General features: G+C 40.5%; 1 non-coding gene across 1 annotated transcript; it reads left to right on the forward strand.

The window, feature by feature from the left end:
• The first annotated feature begins 11901 nt into the window (after positions 1-11901).
• Positions 11902-12008, forward strand: LOC148546145 (small nucleolar RNA R71). The gene has a single exon (XR_015901540.1). It is a non-coding gene; the product is annotated as a small nucleolar RNA R71 (small nucleolar RNA).
• The last annotated feature ends 5009 nt before the right edge of the window (positions 12009-17017 follow it).

The following is a 17017-nucleotide window of genomic DNA, read 5'->3' on the forward strand; positions in this document are numbered from 1 at the left end:
ACCAATCAACAAGTATTTAGTATACCAATGCAAACATCATGAGGTCTTTTCAGGGTTGTAATGGGGCTAAAGTAGGGGTGAGGATATATGTATGGCCAAGTGAGCTATAATATGAATATTTGACTAACCTAAGCTCATTACCTAATACACACACACACACTCTATATAACTCTAAAATCATGCCTAGCTACCCAAAATCTCACTTCTGTGTATTTTCCATACTCCTGTATCAAATTTTCTTTAATTTTACCGCACATGCATTGATCTTAAACTTAACATCGGGATAATTTCGTCCCCTTATTTATTTATTTATTTATTTATTATTATTATTATTATTATTATTATGAAAGTAAACATAACATATCAATACATATGGTTTTTCTGATCTCACATGAGTGTGCACCCAAATTTTCAATATTTAAATAAGGTGGAAACATAACACATTCCCTATTAACCCAGGTTCCCACAGTTTCCCACACTTAATTGATACACAATCTCTATCTTAAGCTAACCAAAAATTCATTGGGGTAATTAATTGTTTTTCTGCTTAAAGCTAGTGATGTGGTAAAATACAGAACAAATGGGGATTAAAAGGCTCAAAGTGGCAAGCAAAGGTAATTGAAATGGTGGGCTATTTGGGATAAGTGAGCTGATAAAAATTAATGGCCTCAATCATATGTAAGCATGGATATACTAAATAATGCACATATAGAATGGAACAAAGTAAATCTTGCAATCATAGAGAAGAAACACACAAGAATAAAGATCATGATTAAATAGTGTAATCATGCAATTAAGCTCAAAAACTCACGGGTTGTGTGTTCTTAGCTCAAAACCATATTCCACCTAAATATACATGTCATACAAGTTACCAAAAAGGTTTTAACTCAAATCAATGTGAATCATAAATGCCTTTCCTAAAAATAAACACATTCCTTTAAAATTTTATCAATTGACCAACGTTTATTATATATATACTAAATGAAATGTTGTATTATGAAAACTAAAGGTTTTTAGTTTACTCCCTATTTTCAATCAAATCAATTTCTCATATCCTAAAAGGGTAAACTAAGCTCAATAATCCACATTTTTCTACATCACAACTAATAGACTAAAAATGCAATTCAAGCTAAATATCTAAGATATATTCAAGCCCAAAGTGCAGAATGCAACCCAGTAAAAATAACCAAGAGTACAATAAACTAGAAATGTGCAAGTACTAAAAGAAAATAAAGCAAAATAAGATGAAAGGTCTGAAAATGGTTCACCAAAATAGAATCCGCTAGAGATGGCAACCTCCCCATACTTATATCACAGCATCGTCCTCGATGCTATAGTCAAGCCGGGTGTAAAGGATCATCGCCTCCTGAAGAGTGTGCTGCTGGCTCTGTGGGCTCTGGCTGTGTAGGGGCCTGAGGCTCTGCAGTCTGCTCAGGCTGAGGCTCCTCGTGCTGTGCCTGCTGATGGTCCTCTACCTGTGCATCCTCCTCCTGCTCATCCTCCTCCTTCTCAGAGTGCTCCAATGGTGTGTCAGACTTAGAGGGGATGTCAGTATGTCCCGACCTCATCATCAACTTCAGATGCTCATAGCGTCGCTTATTGCGACGCTCAGACCGCTCATAACGCTGCTGGTTGCGGCGCTCTATCTGATCCAGGCGCTCAAAGAGGCGATGCACGAGATTGTAGATTGGTTGGGAAGCGGATGATGGTGCTGCGAAAACAGGTGGTGCTGTAGGGGCTGAAGGTGCTGCGGAGGACGTGGCCGCGTCAGTAGAGGCAGTAAGAGAAGGTGGTCTATAGCCTAGAGGTCCGAACCGCTTGCCGTGTGGAATAATCTTTTTGCAGTCGGCAACTCATCCTTAAGCTCCCAAGGCACCTCAGCTCGGTGAGCCAGCTGGGTAATCAGATAAGGAAATGGTAGGGTGCCTCGAACATAAACTCTAGCCATGTATTTCCTGATGAATCGTGGAAGGTATAGTTCCTTGCCTTCCATAACGCACCAAATGAGGATGATCATAGTAGCCGGCACCTCTGACTCGTGAGTGCTAGGCATAATATAGTTACTCAGTATTTGCTACCACAACCTAGCCTCATCATTTAGATAAATAATATTGATACCCTTGGGATTTAACTGCGACTTTCCTATAGCCCATGGAACATCAGGATCAATGGCGATGGTGCGTCTAGCAGCATCCCAGTCAAAACTCATGAATCTAATCGACTCCTTAGCCTTCTGATAACCATCTGCATTGTCTGGTTTAGGCTGGAAATGGAGGATATCCTCTATGGCCTCCTCTGTGACCAAGATTTGCTTGCCCCGAAGCTGCACAGCGTCAATCAGAAATTACAATCCAAGAGTTTATACAGTAAAATCTATAATGCCTGTCTGTTAAGAAATAACAATTAACATGCTAGGAAAGGGATTAAAAGAGTTAGTTTGAGAAAGGATGAAAACGAAAAAGAAAAGTGGAGAAAGTCAATTTAGTTAGAAGTTAGAGAAGTAGGTTAGAATTAGTGGCATGGTAATGTAATTCCTAATTAAAAGAAATTTAAAAGGTGCAAGAACAAGCAAGCTCACATTCAAGCATAGAATGCAGGTTATTGATGATAAATCATGTAGTGAAGAAAATGCAAGAAAGGAATAAAATCATCAACAATGCAAATCAAATGAGAAGGGAACCAAAAGGAATGGGAATGCTAGCCCATCATCCCATGAATTTGCTTGGTTGAAACCAAATAGTGCACAATTCAAAAGTACCAAGGCCAATTCATGAATGGAAGTTGAGTAAAACAGTTTTCAGAAAAATTGGGCAGCATTCCAGCAGTAATATAAACGTTCCCAGAGTAAATAAACAGCAGCAGATTAACAAGTCAAGTCAAGCTGGTATGAAGTTCAATATTTGGTAATTAGCATGAAGAACAAGGCAATTCATATGGTTCAGGCATTATAAAGGAAAACAGAGCAGTTGGCTAGTCCCAAATTCAGTTAACCAATTTGGACTTCCCATGAATTCATTAACCATTAAAAATACCAAAACCATATGTAAATTCATAAGAATCTAGCAATTGATCCAATAAAGCAGCAATAAGCAATGATTCAATAATCAATTCAGCACAAGCAGCATGCTTTCTTTGAGCAATGAACAAATTAATGGGTGAACCACGGCACTAATATAGCAAAAATTGGTCAACAAGGTTCTAATTGACTCAGAATTTTATCAATTAGTTCTTTGATTCTAGCAATGACGAATGCACATGAGAGGGAACCAAAAGAAAGACGGAGATGCTGATATAGTGAATTGTGAATTGAACTGGCCAAAATAAAATGTACCAAGGCAAAAAATAGTACCAAATTCAATTCACAAGTTGCGGCTAAATAGCCCAGCATAAAAAATTGTTTTGAAAATTTTGGCAGCATCCCGGCCGTAATTTGGGTGTTCCCGAGTTAAGACAAGCAGCAAAAAGTTCAGTTCATATGGAGTCAAAGCAGTGCAAAAAAGAGTAGCAATAAGTATGTCACATGAACTCAGAGCGACAAATTCAATCTACAGTAACAAATTCAATTCATGTGAAATGACGTCATTAAGCAAAGCAGCATCAAACAGTAGTGAAACAGCATACTAGCAACATCAACAGCAAAGCAATTTTAAAATCAAATAATTCAAACAGCAAGAACAAAGCATTTATTAGACCTAAATCTACTAACCACATCCTAGCTACCTAACCACCTAAAATCCACTAAGAACATGCATCTCTAACTATTCTAATGCTAATAGAATTCAAATCAAACGAACTAACTTGAATGACAAAAGAATGAAATTGAAATGCAGGGGTGGAAACAGGGGAACCTGAGGCAAATAGAAACAGAACTGGAAGAGAGAGGAGAAGGAAAGTGCCGCCCAGGGGCGGTGGCGGCACAGCGGCACGGTGGCTGTCCGCGGTGGCGCTTGGGTTCGACAGAGAGGAGAAGAAGAGAGGAAGGAGAAGAAGAAGAAGGAAGGGGTGGTCGGCGGCAGTTCTGGTTTGCCGGAAAAGGGCGGTGATAGGGCGTTGATGGTGGTGGTGATGGAGGTGTCAATGGAGGGGAGAGGGAAGAGACGTTGGAGGGAAAAGAAGAAGATTGGGTGACGCGAGGGGGTAGGGTTCTCGCGTCAGGGATTAATGAAATCAAATCCACGCGTACGCGTGGATCACGCGTGAGCGTGGATGAGGCAAAAATGCATCGACGCGTACGCGTCATAGACGCGAACGCGTGAAAAGGGATAAATGAAAATGACGTGTATGCGTGAAGCATGCGTACCCGTTGGCTGAAATTGTGCTAAACACACAGTTCCAGCATCGTTTTTGTGCAACTCTCTGTTTGAATTGAAGGGGGCTAGATTTTACATGCGACGCGTGCGCGTCGCGCACGCCCACGCGTGGTGTGCTAGAAATGAAATTGATGCGTACGCGTCAGGGACGCGTACGCGTGGCTCGAATTGTGATTCTAGCACACCAGCCGTACGATTCCATCGCAACCTTCTGTTCGTTGGATGGGTGAAGCAAATTGATAGCGACGCCCACGCATGGCCTAGACGCACGCGTGGGTGGCTCCCCCCCTTTTTTTTATTATGCAGAATGCAAAATGCAGATGCTGATGCAGACATTATGACTGGATACTAATAAAAATAGAATAAAATAAAATTAAGGATAAAAATGAAAGATCATACCATGGTGGGTTGTCTCCCACCTAGCACTTTTAGTTAAAGTCCTTAAGTTGGACATGTGGTGAGCTCCTTGTCAGGGCGGCTTATGCTTGAACTCATCCTGAAACTTCCACCGATGCTTGGACTTCCAATAAGCTCTAACATCTCCAAGTGAGTTCACCAAGCCTTGATGAAGTTCTTCACAAGCTTTGAGCTCCCAAATTTTATCCTCTTGTATGTCGGGGTCCCAAATCCTGTTTCTACACCCGTCTTTAAGTTGATCATCATGATTCCATCCGGGTGGTTTAGCCTTGGAATTCTCATTTAAGCACCCAAACATCCTCCTAGACCCAATCAATCGAGAATTACACCAACCCTTACAATTAGGCCTTGAGCTTCCGACCCTAACGAACCTAGGATTGTGTTGCCAACCGTTAACCATCTCTCTTTTACTCTTGAAGACACAAAGAGCTCTAAGTTGCCCATCGGTCTCAAGCAAACCATATTCAAGTGGGAAGGCAAAGGTTGAAGATAAGAACCTTACCCACTTGAATGTTGTATTGGATGGTAATGACCTCTGGAAAGGTGTTTCTAATGATCATGCAACCTCCGCTCCCTGGTGCTCCTCTTGGAATTCTTCTACCTCCTTGTAAGCCTTTTCAGCTTCAGCCGTACCTTGATCAAACTCTTCGAATTCTTCCCCATCACTTAGGTCATAAGTTGGAGGTTAAGAGAAGTCCACGTCTACATCAAATTCAAATTCACTTGGGGAAGGTTCTTCAAGCTCAAAGGGTTCAATTGCGGATGCAAAGTCATAACAAGGGGGGCCTAATTCATGATCATCATCGCCAAGGAAATTTGTCGCTTGATCTATTCCATCCAATTCTTCACAAGGGATATGTCTTGGAGGTTGTGCACCATTGGAGCACGAAATCGTGATCATCAATGGCGCCAACAACTTGATATGCACAATTGTAATCTCAACTCTTTTTCACAATTCTGCACAACTAACTAGCAAGTGTACTGGGTCGTCCAAGTAATAAACCTTACATGAGTAAGGGTCGATCCCACGGAGATTGTCGGCTTGAAGCAAGCTATGGTCATCTTGTAAATCTCAGTCAGGCAGATTCAAATGGTTATGGAGGATTGATAATTAAAAGATGAATAAAAGATAAAATAAGATAGAGGTACTTATGTAATTCATTGGTGAGAATTTCAGATAAGCGTATGAAAATGCTTTGCTCCTCCTGAACTTCTGCTTTCCTATTGTCTTCATCCAATCATTCATACTCCTTTCCATGGCAAGCTGTATGTTAGGTTTCACCGTTGTCAATGGCTACCTACCGTCCTCTCAGTGAAAATGGTTCAAATACGCTGTCACCGCACGGCTAATCATCTGTCGGTTCTCGATCATGTTGGAATAGGATCCATTGATCCTTTTGCGTCTGTCACTATGCCCAACACTCGCGAGTTTGAAGCTCGTCACAGCCATCCCTTCCCAGATCCTACTCGGAATACCACAGACAAGGTTTAGACTTTCTGGATCTCAGGAATGGCCGCCAATAATTCTAGCCTATACCACGAAGGTTTTAATTTGAGATTAGAAACCCAAGAGATATACATTCAAGCTTGTTGCATGTAGAACGGAAGTGGTTGTCAGGCACGCGTTCATAGGTGAGAATGGTGATGAGTGTCACATAATCATCACATTCATCATGTTCTTGAGTGCGAATGAATGTCTTAGAATAAGAATAAGCTTGAATTGAATAGAAAAACAATAGTACTTTGCATTAATTCATGAAGAACAGCAAAGTTCCACACCTTAACGTATGGTGTGTAGAAACTCCACCATTGAAATTACAAAAGTGATAACGGTGTTCATTGGCTTCGGCCCCAGAGGGGGAACCAGAATGACCAAGACGAAAATACAATAGCAAAAGGTCCTATTTATGGAGAACTAGTAACCTAGGGTTTACAGAAATGAGTAAATGATATAGAAATTCACTTCCGGGCCCACTTGGTGTGTGCTTGGGCTGAGCATTGAAGCTTTCACATGTAGAGACTTTTCTTCGAGTTAAACGCCAGCTTTGGTGCCAGTTTGGGCGTTTAACTCCAGCTTTTATGCCAGTTCTGGCGTTTTGACGCCAGAATTTTTATGCTGACATGGAACGCCGGTTTGGGCCATCAAATCTCAAGCAAAGTATGGACTCTTATAAATTTCTGGAAAGCCCAGGATGTCTACTTTCCAACGCAATTGAGAGCGCACCAATTGGGCTTCTGTAGCTCCAGAAAATTCACTTCGAGTGAAGGGAGGTCAGAATCCAACAGCATCTACAGTCCTTTTTCAGCCTCTGAGTCAGATTTTTGCTCAGGTCCCTCAATTTCAGCCAGAAAATACCTGAAATTATAGAAAAATACACAAACTCATAGTAAAGTCTAGAAATGTGATTTGTATTTAAAAACTAATAAAAGTATAATAAAAATTAACTAAAACATACTAAAAACTACCTAAAAATAGTGCCAAAAAGCGTATAAATTATCCGCTCATCAACCATCCTCCTCGACATCAATTTCAAGCTGATTGGAGGAATACTCTATAACTCTAAATTCCCATGGAGGTTCAGCATCACCTAGATCTTCAACCACTTTTTCGTCTTCTCTAGGGGGCATAGCTTCTTCCAATTGTTCCAACATAAATTCATTCTCATCACTATCTACTGGGGTTTCTAGTGTCTTCTTCAGGCCATGTTTTTCATTAGATTCTCCACATGAGGGCATGGAGGCTCCTTGAGTGTCCAGACATCAGGAATCTAATCGAATTACTGTTCGCTCCAGCTGATGAATGGTTGCATGAAGTTGGTTTAGCCGCTTAGGCCAGGATTTTATTCCTTTAGGCCCTCCTATCCACTAATGCTCAAAGCATTGGATTCTTTTTATTTTTACCCTTGCCTTTTGGTTTAAGGACTATTAGCTTTTTCTGCTTGCTTTTTCTCTTTTTTTTTTCTGCAAGCTTTTTATTCACTGCTTTTTCTTGCTTCAAGAATCATTTTTTATGATTTTTCAGATTATCAATAACATTTCTCCTTTTTCATCATTCTTTCAAGAGCCAACAATTTTAGCATTCATAAACAACAAATTCAAAAATATGCACTGTTCAAGCATTCATTTAGAAAATAAAGAGTATTGCCACCACATCAAAATAATTAATCTGTTTTAAAATTCGAAATTCATGTACTTCTTTTTCTTTTTTTTTTCAATTAAAATATTTTTTTATTTAAGAAAGGTGATGGATTCATAGGACATTTCATAGCTTAAAGGTATAGACACTAAGACACTAATGATCATGTAGTAAAGAAACAAACATAAATAAAACATAAAGCATAATTTTCGAAAAACAGAAAAACAAGAACAAGGAAATTAAAGAACGGGTCCACCTTAGTGATGATGGCTTGTTCTTCCTCTTGCAGATCTTATGGAGTGCTTGAGCTCCTCAATGTCTCTTCCTTGCCTTTGTTGCTCCTCCCTCATGACTCTTTGGTCTTCTCTAATTTCATGGAGGATGATGGAATGCTATTGGTGCTCCACCCTTAATTGTCCCATATTGGAACTTAATTCTCCTAGGGAGGTGTTGATTTGCTCCCAATAATTTTGTGGAGGAAAGTGCATCCCTTGAGGCATCTCAGGGATTTCATGATGAGGAATTTTCTCATGCTCTTGTTGAGGTCCATGAGTGGGCTCTCTTGTTTGTTCCATCCTTTTCTTAGTGATGGGCTTGTCCTCACCAATGAGGGTGTCTTCCTCTATGTTAATTCCAGCTGAATTGTAGAGGTGACAAATGAGATGAGGGAAGGCTAACCTTGCCAAAGTAGAGGACTTGTCCGCCACCTTGTAGAGTTCTAGGGATATAACCTCATGAACTTCTACTTCCTATCCAATCATGATGCTATGGATCATGATAGCCCGGTCTATAGTAACTTCAGACCGGTTGCTAGTAGGAATGATTGAGCGTTGGATGAACTCCAACCATCCCCTAGCCACGGGCTTGAGGTCATGCCTTCTTAGTTGAACCGGCTTCCCTCTTGAATCTCTCTTCCATTGAGCGCCCTCTTCACAAATGTCTATGAGGACTTGGTCCAACCTTTGATCAAAGTTGACCCTTCTAGTGTAGGGGCGTGCATCTCCTTGCATCATGGGCAAGTTGAATGCCAACCTTACATTTTTCGGACTAAAATCTAAGCATTTCCCCCGGACCATTGTAAGATAATTCTTTGGGTCCGGGTTCACACTTTGATCATGGTTCTTGGTGATCCATGCATTGGCATAAAACTTTTGAACCATTAAGATTCCGACTTGTTGAATGGGGTTGGTGAGAACTTCCCAACCTCTTCTTCGAATCTCATGTCAGATCTCCGTATATTCACCCTTTTTGAGTTTGAAAGGGACCTCGGGGATCACCTTCTTCTTGGCCAAAACTTCATAGAAGTGGTCTTGATGGACCTTTGAGATGAATCTCTCCATCTCCCATGACTCGAAGGTGGAAGCTTTTGCCTTCCCTTTCCTCTTTCTTGAGGTTTCTCCGGCCTTTGGTGCCATTAATGGTTATGGAAAACAAAAAGCTTTAGCTTTTACCACACCAAACTTAGAAGGTTTGCTCGTCCTCGAGCAAAAGAAGAAAGAAAAGAGTAGAAGAAGAAAATGGAGGAGATGGAGGGGGTTTTGGTTCGGCCAAAGGGGAGAAGTAGAGTGTATGATGTGTGAAGATGAATAAGTGAAGATGGGTTTATATAGGAGTGGAGAGAAGGGTAGGGTTCGGCCATGTATGGGTGGGTTTGGGAGGGAAAGTGGTTTGAATTTGAATGGTGAGGTAGGTGGGGATCTATGGTGGATGGATGTGGATTGGTGAAGAGATTATGGAGAAGAGGGTAGAATTTGATAGGTGAGGGTTTTTTTTTTTTTGGGAAGAGGTATTGAGGTGATTGGTGAAGGGTATTTGGTGAAGGGTGTTATGGGAAGGTGTGAAGAAGAGAGAGAGAGAGATGAGGTAGGTGGGGATCCTGTGGGGTCCACAGATCTTGAGGTGTCAAGGATTTCTCATCTCTGCACCATGTTGGGGTGTAAACGCTCCCTTGATTGCCAATCCTGGCGTTAAATGCCAGGTTGCTGCCCATTTCTGGCGTTTAACGCCAGTTTTCTCCCCTTTCTGGCATTTAAACGCCAGCTTTTCTCCCTTTTCTAGCGTTAAACGCCAGCTCTGTACCCCTTTCTGGCGTTAAATGCCAGTCTGGTGCCCATTTCTGGCGTTAAATGCCCAGAATGGTGCCAGACTGGGCATTTAATGCCCATTCTGCTACCCTTACTGGCATTTGAACGCCAGTAAGCTTCTCCTACAAGGTGTGCTATTTTTAATACTGTTTTTCATTCTGTTTTTGCTTTTTCAGATGTTTTTGTGACTCCACATGATCATCAACCTAGAGAAAACATAAAATAACAATAGAAAATAAATAGATATAACTAAATACAATTGGGTTGCCTCCCAACAAGTGCTTCTTTAATGTCAATAGCTTGACAGTGGGCTCTCATGGAGCCTCACAGATAATCAGAGCATGATGATGGCCTCCTAACACCAAACTTAGAGTTTGAATGTGGGGGCTCTATTTGACTCTGCATTGAGAGAAGCTTGTCATGCTTCCTCTCCATGGTTACAGAGGGAGATCCTTGAGCTTTAAACACAAGGGAGTCCTCATTCATGTGAAGGACCAATTCTCCTCTATCAACATCAATCACAGCTTTTCCTGTGGCTAAGAAGGGTCTGCCAAGGATGATGGATTCATCCATACACTTCCCAGTGTCTAGGATTATGAAATCAGCAGGGATGTAGTGGCCTTCAACCTTTACCAAGACATCCTTTACAAGTCCATAAGTCTGTTTCCTTGAATTGTCTGCCATCCTAGTGAGATTCTTGTAGCTTGTACCTCAAGGATCCCTAGCTTCTCCATTACAGAGAGAGGCATGAGGTTTATATTTGACCCCAGGTTACACAGAGCCTTCTCAAAGGTCATGGTGCCTATGGTACAAGGTATTGAGAACTTTCCAGGATCCTGTCTCTTCTGAGGTAATCACTGCCTAGTCAAGTCATCTAGTTCTTTGGTGAGCAAGGGGGTTCATCCCCCAAGTCTCATTACCAAATAACTTGGCATTTAGCTTCATGATTGCTCCAAGGTACTTAGCAACTTGCTCTTCAGTAACATCTTCATCCTCTTCAGAGGAAGAATACTCATCAGAGCTCATGAATGGCAGAAGTAAATTCAATGGAATCTCTATGGTCTCAGTGTGAGCCTCAGATTCCCATGGTTCCTCATTAGGGAACTCCTCGGAGGCCAGTGGACGTCCATTGAGGTCTTCCTCAGTGGAAATCACTACCTTTCCCTCCTTTATGCATTCGGCCATGTGGGACGTGTTTATGGCCTTGCACTCTCTCTTTGGGTTCTCTTCTGTATTGCTTGGAAGAGTACTAGGAGGGAGTTCAGTAATTTTCTTACTCAGCTGACCCACTTGTACCTCCAAATTTCTAATGGAGGACCTTGCTTCAATCATGAAATTGAGTGTGGTCTTGGATAGATCAGAGACTACAGTTGCTAAGTCAGAGTGGCTCTGCTTAGAATTCTCTGTCTGTTGCTGAGAAGATGATGGAAAAGGCTTGCTATTGCTAAACCTATTTCTTCCACCATTGTTGTTGTTGAAGCCTTGTTGAGGCCTCTTTTGGTCCTTCCATGAGAGATTTAGATGATTTCTCCATGAAGGATTATAGGTGCTTCCATAGGGTTCTGCAATGTAATTCACCTCTTCCATTGCTGGGTTCTCAGGATCATAAGCTTCTCCTTCAGATGAAGCTTCTTTGGTACTGCCTGTTGCTGCTTGCATTCCAGACAGACTCTGAGAAATCATATTGACTTGCTGAGTCAATATTTTGTTCTGAGCCAGTATGGCATTCAGAATATCAATCTCAAAAACTCCTTTCTTTTGATTTGTCCCATTATTCACAGGATTCCTTTCAGAAGTGTACATGAATTGGTTATTTGCAACCATCTCAATGAGTTCCTGAGCTTCTGCAGGCGTCTTCTTCAGATGAAAAGATCCTCCAGCAGAGCTGTCCAATGACATCTTGGATAGTTCAGACAGACCATCATAGAAGATACCTATGATGTTCCATTCTGAAAGGATGTCAGAAGGACACCTTCTGATCAATTGCTTGTATCTTTCCCAAGCTTCATAGAGGGATTCACCTTCCTTCTGTCTGAAGGTCTGGACTTCCACTCTAAGCTTACTCAATTTTTGAGGTGGAAAGAACTTGGCCAGAAAAGCACTGACCAGTTTTTCCCAAGAGTTCAGGCTTTCCTTAGGTTGTGAATCCAACCATGTCCTAGCTCTGTCTCTTATAGCAAAAGGGAAGAGCATAAGTCTGTAGACCTCAGAGCCAACCCCATTGGTCTTGACAGTGTCACATATTTGCAAGAATTCAGCTAAGAACTAATGAGGATCTTCTAATGGAAGTCCATGAAACTTGTAATTCTATTGCATTAGAGAAACTAATTGAGGCTTCAGCTCAAAGTTGTTTGCTCCAATGGCAGGGATAGAGATGCTTCTCCCATAGAAGTCAGGAGTAGGTGCAGTAAAGTCACCAAGTACCTTCCTTGCATTGTTGGCATTGTTGTTATTTTCGGCTGCCATGGCTTCTTCTTATTTGAAAATTTCTGTTAGGTCCTCTCCAGAGAGTTGTGCTTTAGCTTCTCTTAGCTTTCTCTTCAAGGTCCTTTCAGGTTCAGGATCAGCTTCAACAAGAATGCCTTTGTCCTTGCTACTGCTCATATGAAAGGGAGAAGAAGAAAGTATGGAGTCCTCTATGTCACAGTATAGAAATTCCTTGAGGTGTTAGAGGAAAAGAAGATTTGATTTTGAAAAGATATGATTGAAAAGATATGATCTGAAAAAGATTTGATTTTGAAAAATTATGAAAATTTGAAAAAGATTTGAATTGAAAACAAAATCTTCCCTCTTGTGCCATCCTGGCGTTAAACGCCCAGAATGGTATCCATTCTGGCGTTTAACACCCAAAATACTACCCTTTTGGGCGTTCAACGCCCAGCCAGGTACCCTGGCTGGCGTTTAAACGCCAGTTTTCCTTCCTCACTGGGCGTTTTGAATGCCCAGCTTTTTCTGTGTAATTCCTCTGCTGCATGTTCTGAATCTTCAATTCTTTGTATTATTGACTTGAAAAGACATAATTTTGAAAATTTTTTGGATTTTTCAAAAATTATTGGGAAAAGAAAATAAAGATTTCAAAATTCTTAATAAGAATTCCAGGAATCATGCAATGTTAGTCTAAAGCTTCAGTCTAAAAAGATTAGACAAGGCTAGCCAAGCTTCAGCAGGACATTACATACAGCAGCCAAATTGATGAGAATCAATCAGCTTTTATGATGATAAAAATATCATCTGAAGCTCTAGAATTAATTCTTAAAAATTCTGAAGAATAAAAATAAAATAAAGTTACCTAATCTAAGCAACAAAATAAACCGTCAGATGTCCAAACTCGAACAATCCCCGGCAACGGCGCCAAAAACTTGGTGCACGAAATTGTGATCATCAATGGCACCAACAACTTGGTACGCACAATTGTAATCTCAACTCTTTTTCACAATTTTGCACAACTAACCAGCAAGTGTACTGGGTCGTCCAAGTAATAAACCTTACGTGAGTAAGGGTCGATCCCACGGAGATTGTCGGCTTGAAGCAAGCTATGGTCATCTTGTAAATCTCAGTCAGGCGGATTCAAATGGTTATGGAGGATTGATAATTAAAAGATGAATAAAAGATAAAATAAGATAGAGGTACTTATGTAAATCATTGGTGAGAATTTCAGATAAGCGTATGAAAATGCTTTGCTCCTCCTGAACTTTTGCTTTCCTATTGTCTTCATCCAATCATTCATACTCCTTTTCATGGCAAGCTGTATGTTGGGTTTCACCATTGTCAATGGCTACCTCCCGTCCTTTCAGTGAAAATGGTCCAAATGCGCTGTCACCGCACAGCTAATCATCTGTCGGTTCTCGATCATGTTGGAATAGGATCCATTGATCCTTTTGCGTCTGTCACTACGCCCAACACTCACGAGTTTGAAGCTCATCACAGCCATCCCTTCCCAGATCCTACTCGAAATACCACAGACAAGGTTTAGACTTTCCGGATCTCAGGAATGGCCGCCAATAATTCTACCCTATACCACGAAGGTTTTAATTTGAGATTAGAAACCCAAGAGATATACATTCAAGCTTGTTGCATGTAGAACGGAAGTGGTTGTCAGGCACGCGTTCATAGGTGAGAATGGTGATGAGTGTCACATAATCATCACATTCATCATGTTCTTGAGTGCGAATGAATATCTTAGAATAAGAATAAGCTTGAATTGAATAGAAAAACAATAGTACTTTGCATTAATTCATGAAGAACAGCAAAGTTCCACACCTTAACGTATGGTGTGTAGAAACTCCACCATTGAAATTACAAAAGTGATAACGGTGTTCATTGGCTTCGGCCCCAGAGGGGGAACCAGAATGACCAAGGCGAAAATACAATAGCAAAAGGTCCTATTTATGGAGAACTAGTAACCTAGGGTTTACAGAAATGAGTAAATGATATAGAAATCCACTTCCGGGCCCACTTGGTGTGTGCTTGGGCTGAGCATTGAAGCTTTCACATGTAGAGACTTTTCTTCGAGTTAAACGCCAGCTTTGGTGCCAGTTTGGGCGTTTAACTCCAGCTTTTATGCCAGTTCTGGCGTTTTGACGCCAGAATTTTTATGCTGACATGGAACGCCGGTTTGGGCCATCAAATCTCAGGCAAAGTATGGACTCTTATAAATTTCTGGAAAGCCCAGGATGTCTACTTTTCAACGCAATTGAGAGCGCACCAATTGGGCTTCTGTAGCTCCAGAAAATTCACTTCGAGTGCAGGGAGGTCAGAATCCAACAACATCTACAGTCCTTTTTCAGCCTATAATAAGATTTTTGCTCAGGTCCCTCAATTTCAGCCAGAAAATACCTGAAATTACATAAAAACACACAAACTCATAGTAAATTCTAGAAATATGATTTTTATTTAAAAACTAATAAAAATATAATAAAAATTAACTAAAACATACTAAAAACTACCTAAAAATAGTGCTAAAAAGCGTATAAATTATCCGCTCATCAACCATCCTCCTCGAAATCAATTTCAAGCTGATTGGAGGAATACTCTATAACTCTAAATTCCCATGGAGGTTCAGCATCACCTAGATCTTCAACCACTTCTTCGTCTTCTCTGGGGGGCATAGCTTCTTCTAATTATTCCAACATAAATTCATGCTCATCACTATCCACTGGGGTTTCTAGTGTCTCCTTCAGGCCACGTTTTTCGTTAGATTCTCCACATGAGGGCATGGAGGCTCCTTGAGTGTCCAGACATCGGGAATCTAATCGAATTACTGTTCGCTCCAGCTAATGAATGGTTGCATGAAGTCGGTCCACTGTTTTTTGAGATGATCCCTTGACTCTTGTCCCTCTTGGATAACATAATTAGGATCATATGGCTCTTGGATTGATGGGTATGGACAAGGTGTATATGGAAGTGGTGGTTTTTGTGGGTAATTGGGTTGGAATTGGGGTGGCTCCCTATATGGTTCATAAGGTGGTTGGTATGGTGGATATGGGTTGGGATCATATGAGAGTGTTTGGTGGTAAGGGGCTTGTGAGTATGGTGGTTCAAAGCTATGTTGAGGAGGGGGTTCATAGGCATATGGTGGTGCTTGTTGGTAACTGCAAGGGGGTCTACCATATCTGTTGTCTTGGTACGCACCCTGGAATGGCTCTTAACCATAGTAATTTGGTGGAGGTTGGTTGTCACGAAGAGGTCCACCACAACTATTGTCTTGGTATGCATCATAGAATGGTTGTTAGTCATAGTGCATTGGAGGGGTTTGTTGCCAAGAGGGTTGATCAAATCCTTGTGGCTCCTCACATCGTTAACTGTCCCAACCTTGATGCATGTTCGCATTATAGCTTCCATTCCCTACAACATAATTTGAACTAAACTCGTAGCCAAAGGGGTGAGAGTTCATAGTAGATAATAAAAACAAAAATTAATAAAAATAAGCAAATAAGTCCTAAAACTAACAAAAACTAACAAGCAAGCAAAAAGAAAATATTTACAATAACCAATAATAAGGCACACGTTTGCAACTCCCCGGCAACGGCATCATTTTGACGAACAGATTCCTCGCGTGGTATAGAATTCACAAATAAGTTCTCATTGAAAGTATAGCTTCTAGACCGACAAGGAATCCTTTCATACAAAAGTTTGGTTGTCACAAGTAACAAACCCCTAATAAAATTGATAACCGAAGTATTTAAACCTCGGGTCGTCTCTCAAGGAATTGCAGGGAAGTCTGCTTATAATTGGTTATGGAAAAGTGTGTTTTGGGGTTTTGGATAGGAAATAAGAAAAGTAAATGGCAGTGAAATAAACTAACAACTAATAAAGGCTATTGGCAAGGTATGAGAACTGAAAATCCTATCCTAGTTATCCTTAGCAATTGTGATGAGAATTGTTTATCGCTCCCACTTAGTTAACTCTCTAATTATGAAGGAAAGTCAAGTGGACGAATCAATTTAATTCCTTAGGTCCTAGTCAACTCCTAAAGAAAGACTAGCTTTAGTGGAATCCAAATCAATCAGTAACTTTCAATTATCAATCAACAAAGGAGCTTGATAACTTAAGTGTCACCAATTACTCAACCAAGGCCAAAAGGAGAAAAATCTAACTTAAAACCCTCCCAAGCATCTTATCAAATACTTGGAAGGCACAATGCAAAAGCATAGAAAAGCAATAAGAGATGATAAAATTCAAACAACCAATTGAGAGCATCAATAATATAAATTGAAGAAAGCAATCATAAATATGAAATACCTCAAATTGCATTAAATAGAAAATAAAATCTAACATGAGAGTTCATAAACTAAAGTGGATAAATAAATAAATCACCAAGAGAGGATAAACTAAAAATGCTAGAATAAATAAGAGTAGAAGAGAAACTAAATTGAAGTAGAGTAGAAATCTAAAATTGAAAATAGCTAAACCTAAGAATCCTAAAACCTAGAGAGAGGAGAGAGCCTCTCTCTCTAGAAAACTACATCTAAAACCTAAAATTATGAATAATGAGAAGTGTCTAAATCTCTGATGATTCCCCCACTCTGTAGCTTATATTCTGTGTTTTCGGGCTTGGAACTGGGCTAAAA

This window comes from Arachis ipaensis, chromosome B9 (genome assembly GCF_059453495.1).
Source record: "Arachis ipaensis isolate K30076 ecotype BB chromosome B9, ASM5945349v1, whole genome shotgun sequence".
In the NCBI taxonomy this organism is placed as follows: domain Eukaryota; kingdom Viridiplantae; phylum Streptophyta; class Magnoliopsida; order Fabales; family Fabaceae; genus Arachis; species Arachis ipaensis.